Source organism: Ictidomys tridecemlineatus, chromosome 10 (genome assembly GCF_052094955.1).
Source record: "Ictidomys tridecemlineatus isolate mIctTri1 chromosome 10, mIctTri1.hap1, whole genome shotgun sequence".
Lineage (NCBI taxonomy): Eukaryota > Metazoa > Chordata > Mammalia > Rodentia > Sciuridae > Ictidomys > Ictidomys tridecemlineatus.
This window is the reverse complement of record NC_135486.1, coordinates 87,673,114-87,692,185: the sequence shown is the minus strand read 5'-3', so window position 1 is coordinate 87,692,185 and position 19,072 is coordinate 87,673,114. Positions and strand designations below refer to the sequence as shown.

General features: G+C 36.4%; 2 pseudogenes; both read left to right on the top strand.

The window, feature by feature from the left end:
• The first annotated feature begins 1,589 nt into the window (after window positions 1–1,589).
• On the top strand, window positions 1,590–2,963 carry LOC101955403 (glucose-induced degradation protein 8 homolog pseudogene; annotated as a pseudogene).
• Window positions 2,964–10,145: 7,182 nt separating this feature from the next.
• On the top strand, window positions 10,146–17,914 carry LOC101955689 (thymidylate synthase pseudogene; annotated as a pseudogene).
• Window positions 17,915–19,072: the final 1,158 nt, after the last annotated feature.

The following is a 19,072-nucleotide window of genomic DNA, read 5'->3' as shown; positions in this document are numbered from 1 at the left end:
AAATTTACTGAGAGAAATATGGAAGACACAAATAATCAAACCTGTAAATATAAGGAAGAAGCTATTACTGATTTCAGAAAAATAAGAAGGATCACAGGAGAGTATTATAAACAATCATACACCAAAAATTGAATAAACTAGGTGAAATGAATAAATACATAGAAATGTAAAAACTAACAAAACTGAAACAAGAGGAAGCAGATTTGAGTAGACCTAAAACAGTAAGGACATGAATAAGTAACTAAAAATCTCTCAAAAAAAAAAAAAAAAAAAACAACTTCTGGACTAGATCACTTCACTGGTAAATTACTACCAAGTATTTAAATAATTATCACCAATCCTTCACAAATACTTTCAAAATTTTTAACAAGGAACATTTACTAACTCATTTGTGAAGCCTGCATTACCATTACCATGACACCAAAGCCAAATACAAAAAAAAAAAAAAGAAAGAAAGAAAGAAAGAAAACTGCAAACCAATATCCCAATGGACACTGATGCAAAAACAGTAGGAACCTGATTTTAAAAGCATATTAAAATTACCATATGCCATAGGTGATATATTCCTGGAATACAAGGGTAGTTCAACATATGAAAATCAACCAATGAAAAACAGCATGTTAACAGAATAAAGAAAAAAAATCACATGGTCATTTAAATTAATACAATAAAAAAAGAATTAAGTTGAATCATTTGCTGGTAAATGGATGGAACAGAAGAACATCATGCTAAGTGAAATAAGCCAGTCTCAGAAAGCCAAGGGTAAAATGCATTTCCTCCTACATGCAGAAGCTAAAGAGATATAAGGAACTAAAAAAGGGGAGAGAGGAGATCTTATGAAAACAAAAGGGAGAACGCTAGATTAAAGGTAGGGAAATCAGGAGGAGGAAGGACGGATAGAAAAAGGGAGGAACTGTAGAATAAAACTGATCAAACTATGTTATAGGCCTGTGTGAATATATCAAAATAAATTCCACTTTATGTATGTCTATACTGCAACAATTAAAAAATATTAAATTAATGGAAGAAATATCAATAGAAGAGAGGAAGGGGTTGGTGGAGGCAGGAGGGAAAGGAAAGGGAAATCCTAGGAATTGAAATGGAGTAAATTATATTGTATACATGTATGGATATGTCAAAATGAACCCACTATTACCTACAACTAATAATTTAAAAATTGATACAGAAAAAGCATTTGACAGCATTGTTCAGTGCTGTCTGAAAATTTTTTTAAAAACCCACTCTACAGACTATACACAGATGAAACTTAGCTCAACATAATAAAGGCATATGTGAAAAGCCCGTAACTTTCATCATACTCGGTGGAAAATACTAAAAATGTCTCCCCTAATAGGAGGAGGACAACGATGCCCACTTTCACTTCTGCTTAACTTAGTACTGGACACAGCAATCAGGCTAAATAAATAAGTAAATAAATAAAATAAAAGGCTGGAAAGAAGTAAAATTACCACTGTTTATGTATAACTTTTTTTTATGTAGAAAACCCTAAAGCAAGCGCGCGCGCACACACACACACACACACACACACACACACACACACACACACACATATATCACGCGCGCATGTGTATTCCAGCTATTCCATCCCCAGCAGCAAAAAGTGGGAGAAAAAATTGTCAGAATGAGTTGAGCAAAGTTTCAGGAAATAAACCCAGCATGCAAACATCAGTTGCATTGGTTCCCTCTCTAGCCTCCCTTCCGCCTCCGCCTCACCTTGGCCTCCACCTGCCTCTGCTTGGCCTCCACCTGCCTCTGCTTGGCGATTGCCGCAACTGCCCCTCCCAAGTCGGGTTAGCTGCTGCAGAGGCGCTGTGCTGTGACCACCGCCCAGAATGATTGCGCGGGAGGCGGGATCCGAAAGAAATAAACCAGAATGAGTTATGCAGAAAAGCCTGATGAAATCAGGAAAGATGAGTGGCTGGAAAAGCTCAACAGGACATGAATCGCCTCATCATTAATTACTTGGTCACAGAAGACTTTAAGGAAGCAGCAGAGAATTGTCGCATAGAATCTGGGATTCAACCCAGCGTGGATCCGGATACTCTTGATTCTCTCATCAAGATTCAGGAGATGATTCCAGAAGCCACCGCATTGATTAACAGTCCCTGTCCGGAGCTCTTGGACACACACCGGTACCTTCACTTTCATCCGCAGCAACAGCAAGTAATTGAGCTGATCCGCCCGGGACAGATCTAGGCGGTGCTAGAGAGAGCAGGGCTAGGAGAGCAGAGTGCCTCACGGAGATGGAGCGCATGCTGACCCTGCTGGCCTTCTATAGCCCTGAGGAGTCAGCTCAGGATGCAAAAGCAAAAGGTTTGGAGTGAGGTTAACCAAGCTGTTCTACCTTATGAAAATCGCGAGTCAACACCCAAGATGGCAAAATTACAGAAACTGTCATTTTGGGCTCAGAATGTGCTGGACCAGAAGAAAGTAAAATATCCCAAAATGACAGACCTTAGCAAAGATGTGATCCAGGAGCCCAAGGAGAGCCTTGCAAGCCAACCCCGAACTGTCCTGCACACAGGGCTCACCTTCGTTCCGCAGGAACCAAAGACTTTCACTGCAGCAGGAACATTTTTCCCCTCTTGTAGGTTTGTTTGTTTGTTTGTTTGTTTGTTTGTTTGTTTGTTTTACTTAGCATCTTTCTTAAAAGGAAAATGGCCCTTTAAAATACTGGGAGCCCCATGGTGAAGGGCACATTCTGGGAAGGCTGGCTGTCTGTGCACTTGGTGTGTTCTGAGGACCTTCACACCTTGGGTCACTTTCCGGGAGCTCCTGTGTCTGGCTGCCATAGGGGCTGGGTTCCTAGGACTGCTGTTAAAACTAGACCCCATGGAGGGACAAGAAGAGCACCCATCATTCTTACTTTCTGCTGGCTTGTAGGCAGACAATTCCTTTGTTAATTTTTCTAAGTCTTGTCAGACCTTCATCTTCCAGTTTTCCCTCACACCATGTTTTTCATTTGTTTTTGTTTTTGTTTTCTTCCCTAGGAAAAATATATAAATTTATAAATCCTAAAAAATAATCAGTTGCATTTCATAACACTAACAATGAACAATCTAAAAAGAAACAAGAATTTAAGAAAATGATTGTATTTACAGTAACAACAATGAGAATAAAATACTTGGGTATAAACTAAATTGAGGATGAGAGACTTATACACTGAAAACTATAATAGATTATTGAAATTAAAGAACATACAAATAAATGGGAAAACATCCCATGTTCATAAATTGAAGGATCTAACACTGGTAAGATTCCAATATTGCCCCAAATGATCTACAAATTCAATGCAATTGCTATCAAAACCTCAACATTTTTTTATTAGTTAGTTATAGTTATACATAATATTGGGATTCATATTGATATAATCATATGAGACTGGAATATAGTTTGCTCCAATTCTATCTCCCATTTTCCCCTTCCCTCCCCTCCCACCATCGCCATTCATTACCCTTTACAGGCCTTTAATTTATTTACAGTTCTTTTTAAATTAATGGTTTATAGATTACACATAAGGGTGAAATTCACTGTGGTGTAATCACATATGCACATAGCAGAGTTTGGTCAATTCCATTCCACCATTCCTCCCTTTTCCCATCCCTCCTCTCCCCATTCCAGTGCCTTCCTGCTCCCTCCCTGCACCCCACTGATCTCTTTTCTATTTTCATGGGATTCCCATTCTCTCTTATTTTTTTTCCTTATTTTGATCTAGCTTCTGCATATGAGAGAAAATATTTAACCCTTGATTTTCTGAGTTGGAGTTATTTCATTTATCACTATGCTTTTAAGTTCCATCCATTTACCAGCAAATGCCATAATTTCTTTCTTCTTAATGGCTGAATAAAACACCATTGTGTATATGCTACATTTTCTGTATCCATTGCTCTGTCAATGGGCACCTGGGCTGTTTCCATAACTTGGCTACTATGAGTTGTGTTGCTGCAAACATTGATGTGGCTGTATCAATATAGTATGCTGATTTTATTTCTTATCATAAATACTCAGGAGTGGGATAGCTGGGTTACATGTGGGCAATGGTATGGCAGTTCCTTAAACAATTGAGCAGAACTACCTATCATATGACCCAGCAATTCTGTTTCTCCAAAATACCTCTAAAGAATTAAAAATATGAGCTCAAATAGACGCTGTACCTCCATGTTTACAGCAGTGAAATGACATATGTGTCCACTGATGGATAAAGAGATAAACAAAATGTGCTATATCTATATAGTGAAATATTCTTCAATATTAAAAAGAAAAGAAATTTCAATGCATACTACAACATGGATGAGCCTATTAAAAATGTTAAGTGAAATAATCCAGTAGCAAAAGAGAAATGAGGTGTCTAGAATAGTCAAATGCAAAGATAGAAAGTAGAATTGTAGGGGGAAGGGGAATGGGATTATTGTTGTATGGGTTCAGTGAACTTAATTATCAGTGAACTGCACACAAAAATGGTTAGAAGGATATGTTTTATTTGGTATTTGTTTTACCAAAACAAAAGAATTACCCAGAATACAATATAAGGGCACAAGACAATAGAAAATATAAAAGCCAAGTTAAAAGATATGGAGAGAGTTAAATGACTAGCTTTCTCACAGAATGATTCATGATTATTTATGACCTGAATCTTTGAGGTTGACATCTCAAAACTATATGCTCCATACTCGTTGCCCTACTGGCTTCAGAAACTAGAGGATAGAATAAAGGGAGATACCAGGATATTTATCCTCTCTCTTCTCTGAGTTTTGTGTTAGTGTCTCCATCAATGACTGTGTGTCCTCTATCATACCTCTTATTATAGAACAGAAACATAGTGTTTTTAGATACCCTCCACTTCTAAGTTCTGGTCAGGCTATTTTCTCATTGTATCTCTATAGTCCTAGGAAAGCCAATAGTTTTTTGCTATTTCTAAATTTTAACTTGTCTCATTATCTCCTATTTGGCTTTTAGATGCACCAAAACATTTGTAACTAGTTCCCTGTATTGAATTCCTTTTGTCAAATTGCCTGGCTTTAACTCTCTTTTCCTGACTGCTTAAGTCAAGCATACATCTCATCTAAGTTTGAGAGGAGAGAGAATAGAGAATGGAAAAAAAAGCCGTGTTGGGGTTGTGGCTCAGCGGTAGAGCGTTCGCCTTGCATGTGCGAGACCCTGGGTTTGATCCTCAGCACCACATACAAACAAATGAATAAAATAAAGGTATAAAAAAAAGAAAAAAAGAGAATGGAAAAAAGCTATTAGTGATGGCTGAGTTTTCCCGAATAAGTTCAAGGTGTAACACTCAAATTTAGGAAGCTCAAATAGTATTATTAAAAATATAATAATATCTTAATAATAATAATAATAATACCCCGGGGGGGGGTGTGGAGAACCATCAGAATGAAATATAATGATGAGGAGCTCTTAACACCAATTCACCAACGGAAAAACAAAAACAGAAATTAGAAGCCATGGGTGATTTATGAGAGATCCACATAAAACCTACAGACAAAGAAATATTGGAAATAAAATAACAGTACCATAGAAATACTAATGAAAGAAAGTGGTGTGTCTAGATTAATATTGAACAAGATATGTTTTAAGACAGAAATATTTATTATCAGTAAAAAGGGTCACTATATACAATGAAGACTTAATCCACCAAAAAAATGTAAAAGTTCAAAACCATTGCAAAATATATAAAATTAAAAATTAAAGAAAAGGTAAAATGGAGAAATTTAGTTTTTTGGGGAAATGTTTATACTTCCTCAGAGGTGCCATTCAGGTGGTGGCATGGATACTGCAGGCCAAGTTTGTTGTGATAATCAGGAGCAGAAAGTAGGCAGAAAGATTTGAAAAACTTGCAGTTTGGCCAGAAAACTGAGACTAAAAAGGTGTGGATGTTAAAGGGAATATGGTTGTTAAAGTGAATACACACTAAAAAAATGCTAATTACTTCACCCAGAAACAATTGGAAAGATGGCTTGAGGGCATCTCATGTTTAAGGAGTAAAAGTAAAAATTCCATTGAGAAGACACCAAGGGGGAACCTGGCTTACACATGGGGGACCTAGAAAGTTGTTGTGCCTTGCTCAGCCACCCATGCACTCAGAGACTGTTGCAGCCATGGTCCCAGGAGGCTTGACTACTGCTCCAGATGTTGGTAGACCTTGGTGTCAATTATGTAGTGCTGGTTCTGCAAGAATGAAGGATGTTGGAGTTAGGGGGTCATGGAGGCTTTCACTGAGATTTCAAAGGAAGATTTTAGAGGCTAGGCAAAGTACAACAAGGACAGAGTCTTTATGGGCCACCCACCCCTGCAAGGGCAATGTGTGAAGACGTGAAAAGGAAAACAAAGCTGCAATAGAGACTCCCAAGATTAAGATATGCTGGTAACATGGAACATCTGCCTAGGAAAGTTGAGAAAATCCAGCAGACACAAGCCAAGTGAGAGGCCATGTGGGCTGCAACCAGCAAAGCCATAGTGGCCGAGCTATGCAAGGCATTTGGAGAGAACACCATGGTATAATGTGCTCCAGATGCTGGACCTGGATCTACAGGACTTGATCCTCCTGTCTCAGGAAGTTATCATTTCAGAGAAATTTTCTCCATTATAGAAAATTTAAAAATTGAAAGAAACCTTTTAAATCATTAGATCAATATTTTAAGTGCTAGTATAAAAGTAGGAGTAAATGTTATAGCTGAAAATGGAATAATAAAGCATGACCAGGGCTAGGGTTGTGGCTCAGCAGTAGAGCACTCGCCTAGCATGTGCGAGGGCCTGAGTTCGTTCGCCAGCACCACATTAAAATAAAGGTATTGTGCCCAATTACAACTAAGAAATACATATTTTAAAAAAATAATGCATGACCAAGCAAATTTTTAGAGTGGATATAAGTATCACCTAAGTTTTATGAGGAAATGCTTTGTAAATTGCTTTGTAAAAAGGATTATTTTCCTCCACACTTTAAAGGATGAAAGTTGGGACTACATAATTAACTGTTTAATTTAGTAAGGGATATTTCCAGAGTTAAACAAAAAAATACAAATGCAGATGTCTGAAGGAACAAGGGAGGTTCACACATGAGTGAAACAGGTTTTGACAAAAAAATTCAGAAAATGGCAGCCTTGTGGCAAAGTGGAGGGTGTATGCCCATGAAAAGTGGGCAACCCATCCTAGGTTTTTCAAGAAAAGCTTGGACTCTGGGAATTTATGCAAATTTCACTGATTTGAAAATATTGATAAGTAAACCGATTCCCATGTAAACATGTTTTAAGTTTAAATTCAGCTTTTAAACTATAAACCTATAATTTTTATATGAGGCTTTGTATCCTTATCAAATAATGTCCAGAAAACAAACTTATTTATGTTTAATTACCCTCAGATATAGGAACAATGGATAAAGACAATGGCCAGCATTGTTCTGTTGGCTTACTGTATTCCAGGTACCCAGTGTGCTTATAGTTCTATATTCATTATATCAGTTGATACTTATAAGAAAATTTTAAGGAAAATTATTATTGTAACCCCTAATTTCAGAAAGAACACAGAGGATTGGAAAGTACTTAAGGTTGTAATACTGTAAATGAGTCAAGACACAAACCAGGTCAAAGTCCACAGTAAATATTAGGTGTTCAGTAATAGATGATTGCAGTTTAGTTTAAAAGAGCAATGCTTCCCATTCTGAGGTTCCTGATTCCCTGTCTGTCCCCAAATTGATAAACAGTCTTTATGTGACTTAGTTTAAAAGACTAATAGAAAACTATTTCCTATTAGCAGGGAAAGGGAGTTTGCTAGAAACATTTTTCAAATTATCAAATCATATAAACTAATTAAGGGATCATTGTAAGAAGAAAAGTTGTAAAATACAATGCAGAAATTATTTTTAATATTTATTTTTAGTTGTAGTTGGACACAATATCTTTATTTTATTTATTTATTTTATGTGGTGCTGCAGATGGAACCCAGAACCTCGAATGTGCTAGGTAAGCACTCTATCACTGAGTCACAACCCCAGGTATTGTGGAAATGCTTTGTAAATTGCATTTACATTAAATCTCTATATGTTACATAAAGAACTACATATCCTAAAGTATATTTAAGCTTTAAAATATTTGTTTGACAAAACTATTAGTAGCAATTTATGGATCTTCAAATATTTTAGATTTAATAGATAAAAGATATTTTTCAAAGAATGTAAGCACCAAAATATTATGCTGAAAAGACAGTTGAAAAAGGAAGTGCAGGATGATACTATTTTGAGATGTGATGAAAATCTCTTCCAATAGATACATGTACCAAGGTCATATTAAAAGTCATCAAATTGAATCTTTTACTTTGCATTTTTGTCCCCAAGAATAATAAAGAAAAGTAACCAAGAAAGATGAGAGTAATTTTTCACAAGCTAGACATCACATCAATATATTCATAAAGAATATACGTTGAAAGCTTATACATTACTAAATCTTCTCATTTTAAAATAACTATCTTTAATAATGTATTAAAAATACAAATAGCATGAACAACATGCACCTGCATATATCTGTCAAAACTTAGCACTTAGGCTCTGCCAAATCCAGAAAACGTGTCAACTTTATCAACTTACCTTTAGCAAAGCTTGAAAATATAATGTTCAGATACCAAGACACAGAATACACATCTAAGGCTGCAGCTGGAGTCCTGGGCCTGTAACACATAACAACCACAAAAAACTATATATATATATATATATATATATATATATATATATATATATATATATATATATATATATATGCCATTATAAGGATAAATATTCAGGATCTGAACTTAAACACTTGGGGCAAGAACAGCAAGACTGTAACTCATTCTTCAATTTTAGCACTTTTACACAAGGAACACAAAGCTCCTAAAATTACTCTAAAGCTACTAAAATAATATGAGTTACAAAAATTCTTGAGAATTTGGACTCCTGGACAATTAGTTAATTCACCAATCTACAGAAACCACAAGAAAAACCCATGAAGATACTTTGGATTTTCACACACAAACCCTTTTTTAAAGTTAGTCTCATTACAACAACTATGTCAAGGTTTACAGGCCCATTTCCATCCTAACAATTAACAACTGCTTTAAAAAATTCTCAAAGGGGGATTTTAGCAAGGTGCTAATACAAAGCACTGGAGAAGAGAATAGTACAGCTGGTGAGCAAGCTGAGATGGAATCCTTTTCAGGCAAGATTTCTCTGTTTATAAGGATCGCACTTCTCTGCTTTCTCTATTCTTAAAAGGAAAACTTCTTTACAGATGCTTTGGTGGGAACAGGGACCTCAGATCCTAGAGAAATCACCCTTCAATACAATTCGGGGACTCAAGATGAGCTGTAGGATGCTGCGCTTGCTGCAGGACCTCACCAAGTGGACCAGGCCAGGGGCGCATTAGCTCTCCAGTTCACCCCTCCAGTTTCGCTCAATTGCTCCCTCTTATTCTCTCCTTAAAGTAAGCTCTCATAGCCCTCGGTATCCTAAAAACATTCTTGTTGTCTATGTTGGTGGCTAGAGGCCTCATGCTCTCTGAGCCCGGGTGCATGCCACACATCCCCAGAGGTTCAGCGCCACTTCCCTGCTGCCTTCCCTCGCGGGTCACAGGCGCTGCCCCAACCCTTACCTGGGCACCAAGCTGGGCGCTCCTTAGTCCCTACTGCCCGCTGGCGGCAGGAGCTCCTAGGAGGCAGGCGGTGGGGTGGCCCTAAGGGCGGTTGCCTTGGTAGAAATGGGACCTGGCCGCCTGCCAGGGGCGGGACAGAGGTGGGCAGGAAAAGCAGATAAGAGTCTTCTATAGGAAAGACGCCTGGTAGGTCCCTGGACCACCGCCCTATCCCGTGGGAGCTCTGCTCTTCCCCCTGCAGCGCGCGCCAGGGCCTCTGGTTAACAACCGCCAGCCAGCGGCGGCTACTCGCGGGACCCTGGGCTGGACAAGAAGGGGCTTCGCCGCCCCTCTGACTTGGCGTTGGAAGCGAAGGGAGCCCTGTATCAACCTCGGAGCGCCCTGGTTTGCACGATCGCCCTTAGACAAGGCAGATGCCTCAAGGAAAGTGTCTCCCCCGCTCTGAATAATGTCCAAACCCCAAAGAACTTCTCCCAAATATGTGCTGCTGGGACCATGAGGATGCAGTCTTCTGGCAGTCAAGCTCCGACCGAGGTAAAGAACTTTGATTTCATTCCTGAGAGAACAAGTGGAAAATAAGATCGCCCCAGGAATCAGTGCACTTTGACAGCCTGCTAAGGAAGCTAGGGCCTGTTAATCACCAGCCCTCTCTGGCCTGCTGACGTCCAGTGGGCTGGACAAACTGGGATACCCGTTGGGGAGAGGGGTGCAGGAATGAGGTCCAAGCTCATGAAAAGTCTCAAGAAATATTTTGGGTTATACCTTTTTCCCTTCAAAAGGAAAAGATAACAATCAAAATGTTCTTTGATTCTGTTAATAATCTAAATGGGTCTGTGGATTATATCAAAGGAGAATTATAAAGGAAACCAAAAGAGATCATCTAGCCAGAGTCTGCATCTGTCTTAAATGTGGTGGGGGAATATATATAGTTTCTTAGTGTTCATATAATTTATCAATATATAATATATATATATAAACTGTATATATATATATATATATAAATTTTATATACATATAAAATTTCTCAATAATCCTGCATTTTCTTATTTTTCTCACATTTCTGCTACATTTTTCATTTTTAAAATCATTCCTGGCTATTTCATGTTCTTTCTTACAATTGAGAATGGGATCAATTTTTTTCTATAGTATTTTGAGTATTATTTGCCTATATTAAAATTGCTGCTTTACTGTGTATGTGCATATGGATGTATGTATGATATAAATGGAATTATTTGCCTGGATGTCAAAAAGACTTTTGGCATATTCACAACCCTTCCTTGTAAAATAACTTAAAATTTAGACACTGAACAGTGGATTTTTAATACAGAGTATATTAAATCAATGACCCAATGTATAAACAGCTCCAAAATTGCAAGTTGTTTTTTTTTAAAAGATCACCACAAATACATTTTTAAACTTCTCTGTTTGAGATGTATCTAAGAAAAAATAAGAATTAACAAGAAAACAGCCTAACACACAATTAAGCAGCAGCCTTAACAGGCAAACCATATTCAAAATACAATTAGAAAAAAATGATTCAATTCACAATGAAATAACCAAGAAAAATTTTAACAATTAAAAATGTAGGAGAAACATAGGGAAAATAAGAAAAATGCAAGACTGTTGAGAAACTATTTATAAGATTTTACTAATTGGAAAGATATAAGCTGCCTAAGTGAGAACACAAGATTTTAAATGTGCAAACTTCAAGTTATCCTATTTTATATGCATACTATTCCTCTCTAATGAAAATATCTATAATGTAGATATCTCTACTAATAAACTGAAGCAAAATAAAATGAATTCTCAAAGGTCATAATCTTTGTAATGTCTTTAAGATAATAAACCCCAATAAAGCTCTGTAAATGCTCAGATTACAGTTTGATCCTCACAGAAGTACCAGAATGAAATTGTGCTGCTTCAAATAATCTAGACATCATTTACTAGTTTCCCAAGCACAGGAAGAATAGGATTAGGCTTTGCTCTGCAGGAAGAACCTTCTGGGACCTTTCTCTCCCTCCTTCTTCTATACTGAATACACATCTCTTCTCTACTTAACCAAACTGTTATAATCTCTGTTGTGATACACTTGTTTGTTCCTTTCCTAGGGAAAAACATTTGCTAGAATGAGGATGGTTGAATATATTAGTCACTTTTAGTGAAATCTCATCTCTCCATTTCTTATTCATCCTTTAATAAATATTTACAGAGTATTTTAGTGTTCCCTGCATTGAATTTTACAACCATTCCCTTCATTGAATCTGAGGCCCATCTTTGCCATTTATGGCTGTAAAATGCATATTTGCTTTCTTGATATGAACTGGTACTCCAAAGTGAAAATTATCAATATAAATGATACTCAAATAGTTGAGACCAACGTTTCTAAATCATCTAACTTATTGTCTGGATTCTTTCTTAACTCCTTAGAACAGGTGGCCCAGGTGTTTTCTTGATCATTATTTTGGGCAATTTGGTCTGTTGCTTTCTTATTGTCAGTTTTCCAGGCCTACAAAGCTATAAACATTTACATCATGGTTCAAGTAAAACCAAAACTATTTTTTAAATTATACTTATTGAGGCTGAAGGAACCAAGAGTTGGACTTATTTGTAAAATAATCTACATTTAAAACCTCACTGGTGTTATCCACTTGATGTTTATCTATGAATTTTGAACTTCTATTATCCGTTGCCTTTATATTGTGTAGGAAAGAGGAGCTGTCCAAATTTGTTTTGTAGTTCTGTTTATACTTTTTGTAAAGTGTATATAAACAGTTTTATATAGCACTTGCGGTATAGGCTTTTATGGGCCTTGTGTTCTTTGTGTTTAAGAAAGTAATAGAATGAGTAGAAAGGAAAAATATGTTTCATTTGTTGCATGGTGATTTTTATCAACTACTTATTTCTTACCTGGATCTAAAATTCACTTAATATCAGATACTTCCACTAAATCTCATAATTGGAAAATAACATTTCAAATATCACTATCAGGATAAGAATGTTTGGTTTGGAATCTTTTTTGAAGTAAAACTATAACACCAGGTTTCATTTTAAGTGCTATCTTTTCTAAGAAATTTATTAGAGCCAATCAATAATTATAAGTTTAAAATATACATGATTTAGGAACAGAGAGAAGGAATGAGAATTGAAAACATACAGTAGTTTGTAAAACTTCTTTAGAAGGGAAGGGATTTGACACCTTTCCTTCAAAATATTAACAGCTAACATGGCTCTTTTAAAATTTGAAATGTACTGTGAGGTTTTCTTATTCTCATTTTCTTTAAAGGCCTTCCCTGTATTGTATCACAATCTACATTTATAATTGTACTTTTTTCTTAGTGGGACACATTGGGTTGGAGGATGAAAGGTGTGATAGGACCAAAGGGTATTTAAACATCATTGACTCCATCTCCATGTTCCTTGGAGTAGGACATCTGGAGTTAATTCACTTGCCTGCGGCCATATATCAAGTCTGTAGCAGCCAGGGGTAGAACACTGTCTGTCTTTCTTTGTGTCCATGTTCTTGCCAGGATATTCTACTCACTGCATGTTTGATTTTATGGTAAGTTTTAGGCTGCTGGGAACTCAGTTAGGAAGTTACCCATGGCACTTTACAGATGGATACAAATTGTTCTAGTCTTTCTTTTTAAGCTTATATCCATGGACCCTCAACTCACTTTCCTTAGAAAACAAGGTCCTGACTGTCAAGTATCCTTATGCTGATGGTATGGAATCCGATTGGTAAAATATCAGTGTGTAGAAAATTAATTAATAAAATAATTCATTTCTTATTTCATATGGATCAGGAGCTTCGTGTGTGCCAGGAGTTGTTGTAAGTGTAGTGGACAACAACAACCCAAGAAATGGCCCCAAATCCCTGTCACTATGGAGATAGGGTTCTAGTTGTGAAAATGAAGTTAGGGTCTATGAGGAATACAAAAGTATATGAGATTACTACATTCAAGTGCTTAATTAGTCTGTCAAATTCAACAGCACAACGGAAAAATCTAATAGCTGCTGTTATTGTGACTTATAGATAACTGTTTTTTAAAAAACATTTTCTTATCTTTTTTCTTCTAATAATCCTGTGGAGAATTCCTGGTAGAACCAGGGCTCAAATGCAGTTGATTGGATTCTAAATCATTTAATCTTTTTGGTACAGCATTTGTTGTTGCTGTTGTTTTAATAATGACAACAGAATGCATTACAATTCTTATAACAAATATACAGCACGATTTTTCATGTCTCTGGTTGTATATAAAGTATGTTGACACCAATTCGTATCTTCATACATGTACTTTGGATAATAATGTCTATTGATACAATTTCAAGACCCAGCTTCTCCTCTGAATTTAATAGTCTCTGGCTTGAACATAACACAACAATCTACTTTTTTTAATCTATAAAAGAAGAACAGTAAGCCTAGCCCTAACTTGTTTTATTTTGCAGGAGATTTTTGAAAATTCAATGAAATGGCTTTTTATGAAACTAGTCTCTAAACCACTATATAAATGTAAAACATTATTATACACCATAATTTTCTTGTTTTTTTTTTGTCCAGGGAAAACTGGATTTTTTTAGAACCAAGAAATAAAATAAAAACTTAACGAATCTCTCCCTGCCCCACCATTTTTTATAGTCTGTAAGTTGGAAATAGTATTAGTTTTGTCAATAACTAATCTAATCTTTTATGGGCTATTCTTTGTATATCCTAAGAATACCTGTAAACCACAGTTAAGAAAATATTCTCCTACATGTTCTAAAGATTTTATAATTTTATAATTAACATTCAGTATTGTTAATTATGTATGACTTGGGGAAGGTGACTAGTTTCATTTTTTCAATTTTTATGTTGCCCAGGTCAACTTTTGTAAATAGTCTATCCTTTTCTCACTGGTATAAAATGTCATAAATAAAGTTTGTAAATGTTTAGGTTTGTTTCTGGACTTGATATTGGGTTTTATTAGTTTATTCTTTGTCCATGTGCCAATGTGATGCTATTTGGGCATAAATCTTAGCTGCCCTCTTTACCATTTGTCTGGCCTTGGCTACTCAGCCTCAGTCATTGCTTAATAATGGTGCCCACTTCACCATGCAGCTGTTGCTGAGCTATCCCTCATTGCTGACCTTAAAGTTTTAGGTCTTTCTTATCTTCTAAGTAATTCCCATGCCTCCCTTGAGTTCACAGTGATGCCTCTCTTGACCCTGGGGCATGGAAGAATTCTAAACAGTTGTCATGTAGTCCTTATTCTTCCTAGATGCCATCTATCCAGGACAGAAGGGTATAAGTCTGTCTGAGTTCCCAAACCTATGTGGGATTTCTGTTATCCATGCTTGGCTGACCAGTTTCCTCATTTTCTCTATGAGAAAGAGTACTGAACACTTTAGCTAATGCCTTAATTGAGGAAGTATCACCAGGTAAAAGAAATTAGAGAAGTGAATCATTTTAAAATATAATTACAAGTATATTATTATGCTATAAAATTAATAACACATGTTCAGAGACATTTAAAATTTTAAAACTATCATCCTACTACATCAGTCTACATTTACATAAAAATAGCCAAAGTGATTAATTTTCCATCTACTCTCAAGAAATAGGAGTTTTTATATGTCTCACTTCTGCTATTTATTAAGAACCAAGTTTTCAAGATATTTTATTAGGACCCCATCCCACATATTAGCTTACCAAATGGTAACTTGAACTCTTAAATGAGAGGTACATTTTTAATTATCAGCAAAAAAATGTTTTCATCTGAAAATACAAGTCCTCATTAATCATTCTATAAAATTTTCTTTGATATAGTTTAAAATTAGGTTATGCTTATAGAGCACTTAGATTTTCTTTCAGGCAGAGAGTGTAACAATTTGATCTACAATAATTGCTGAGAATTTCTTTATCAATTCAGACTTACTAAGAGTCTTTATCAGATGACACACACGTTAGAGCACTAATCTCCACGATACATAAAGAACTCAAAAAACTTAACACCAAAACACCACTAACAACCCAATCAATAAATGGGCTAAGAATCTGAACAGACACTTCTCAAAAGAAGATATACATTAAATCAATAAATATAGAAAAAAAATGTTCAACATCTCTAGTAATTAGAGAAATGCAAACAAAACTATGCTAAGATTTATTCTCACGCCAGTAAGAATGGCAGTTATCAAGAATACAGGTAACAATAAATATTGGTGAGGATGTGGGGAAAAGGTACACTTATACACTGCTGGTGGGACTGCAAAGTGGTGCAACCAATCTGGAAAGCAGTATGGAGATTGCTTAGAAAACTTGGAATGGAACCACCATTTGACCCAGCTATCCTACTTCTTGGTCTATACCCAAAAGACTTAAAATCAGCGTACTATAGTAATGCAGCCACATCAGTGTTCGTAGCAGCTCAATTCACAGTAACTAAACTGTGGAAGCCACCTAGATGCCCTTCAATGGATGAATGTCTTGGTCTATACCCAAAAGACTTAAAATCAGCGTACTATAGTAATGCAGCCACATCAGTGTTCATAGCAGCTCAATTCACAGTAACTAAACTGTGGAAGCCACCTAGATGCCCTTCAATGGATGAATGGATAAAGAAACTGATATATATATATATATATATATATATACACACACACACACACACACACACACACACACACACACACAGTGGAATATTATTCAGCATTAAAAGAGAATAAAATTATGGCTTTTGCAGGTAAATGGATGGAGTTGGAGAATATTATACTAAGTAAAGTAAGCCAATCCCAGAAAACCAAAGGCCAAATGTTCTCCTCTGTAAGTGGGTGCTGATCCATAATGGGGAGAGGAGAGGCATGGGAAAAATGGAGGAACTTTAACTGGGCAAAGGGGAAGGAGGGGAGGGGAGGGAGGGTACATGGGGGAAGGGAAGATGGTGGAATGAAATGGACATCATTACCCTAGGTACATGAATGACTGCACATATGTTGTGATGCTACATCATGTAGAATCATAGAAATGTAAAGTTGTGCTGCAGTTGTGTACAATGAATCAAAATGCATTCTGCTCTTATATATACCTAATTATAATGAATCAATTAATTTTTAAAAAGACTACTGAGAGAGAGAGGGAGAGGGAGAGAGAGAGAGTCTTCATTGTACCTGCCACCAGCTCTGAATTGCAGTGCATCCTGTTGCCAGCCTTGCAGGAACAGGGTACAGAGCAGCAGCTGCAGCCCAGGGAGCTGCAGTACCTGGGGAAGATCAAGCCCATCCTTTATTGTGGCTTCAAAAAGGAAGACTGAATAGACACTGACACCCTGTATTTTTTTTTTTTTCGTGAAAGCATGCTACAGCCTGAGAGATGAATTCCTCTGCTGACAACCAAATGTGTATTCTGGAAAGGAGTTTTGGAGTAGTTGGTGTGATTTATCAAGGGATCCACAAATGCTAAGAACTATCTTCCAGGCAAGTAAACATCTGGGATGCCAATGCGTCTCAAGCCTTTTGGGATGACCTGAGATTCTCCACCAAAAAAGCTAGGGACCTGGGCCCAGTTGGAGACATTTTTGGACAGAATACAAAGATATGGATTTAGATTATTCTGATCAAGGAATAGGCCATTTGCAAAAAGTGATCGGCACCATCAAAACCAACCCTGAAGCCAGAAGAATCATCATGTGTGTTTGGAAACCAAAAGCTTTTCTTCTGATGGTGCTGCCTCCATGCTAGTTCTACAAGGTGAATGGGGAGCTGTCCTGCTGGCTGTATCATAGGTCAGGAGTCATGGGCTTGGGCGTGCCTTTCAACATCCATTGCTATACCCTGCTTACCTTACATGATTGTACACATCACAGACCTGCAGCCAGATGACTTTATACATTCTTCGTAATGCACATATTTACCTTAATCACATTGAGCCACTGAAAATTCAGCTTGTACAAGAATCAAAAGCTTTCCCAAAGCTCAAATCCTTCAAAGGGTTGAAAAAATTGACAACTTCAAACTTGAAGACTTTCAGATTGAAGAGTACAATCTACATCCAAATATTAAAGTGGAGATGGCTATTTAGAGTGCTTTTAATGGAGTTGGGAAGGTCTTGTCACTTTAGGGGTTGGGTCTGATGCCCAAGTGAAAGTTTTTTTCCTAAAGAAAAAGGAACTAGGTCAAAAATCTGTCCATGACTTACCAATTATTCTTCATTAGCTTTTAAGTATGTTACCACTGCAGACATAACTGCTATTGTTTTAGTAATCATGTTTTGTTAACTGAGGGAGCATGAAAATCCTGAGAGAAGAAAGTGGAAATTTATATACTTTTAGCAAAAATATATAGTATTTCAATCTCTTGGCTTCATGAAGACTTGTGTGTTTCATTAGTTGTATGAGCTATTCCCTTCAATTTTGAAGTAACACATCCATCATAATATATGAGCTTATGAATGTTTATTTGTTTTATATATTGCTGTAATAAAGAACTGTGTGCAAAAAAAGACTTATTAAATTGTACATAATAAAAATATGCCCTATAGGAAAGTAGAACAAATCAGACATAACTTTCCTGTATTCATATATGAATACACCACCAGGGTAACTCCACACCATGTTCAACCCCAAGAATGGGATCCTAACTAGATCCCATTAATTTATAATCCATGTATGTATAATACATCAAAAATACATTCACTATTTTTATATCTAAAAAGAACAAACAAAAAATCAATTAAAAAAGAACTATTGCCCCACCAAAATTATCTGCCTTGAAAAGGAGATATGTCCATGACTTTTCCACAGTGTTAATTAAAATTATCTTCTGTTTTTCCCCAAAGAATTTGCAATTTTTCTATTCTGAGATATTATACATTTTTATTTATGCCCTCCTATAGAGAATTCTGTGAAATTATTGATGTGAATAATCTCAAATTGATTTTACGCAGAAGACCTTTCTTTGCCAACTGTAATTATACAATAATTTTAATGCCTAAAACTTGGAAAAGTATTCCTTTCTATGGATCTCAAATATTTACAAAGTACCCATTTATCCATTGCACAATCTTAACCATGGTCAGAAGAAATCTTCCATTGGCAATAGATGTTTTTCTCAGTAGCATGTTTGAATCCTTATGATAATGATGTAGTTGGCAGGCCATAATAATAATTTAAGTATACATATTCATGAGCAATTATGTAGGTAGGTTCAGACCTTAAATTGTCTCTCATTTTCAGAGCAGTGGTTCTGGTATCTGTTCTGTTTTTACCTTTGCTGTGCTGTTTGAGTCTGCCTGATACACATGCCTCCAGTTCCCAGAGGCCTTTTACACCTCCTTCTCTGGCCAGAGACTTAGTTTTTCTCTTCTTTTCTCCAGGTTTTAAATATCACAGTTGCTGCCACAGCCAAGATATTCCCCAATGGAGGCTGGCATAAGGCAGGGTTGGGAGAGA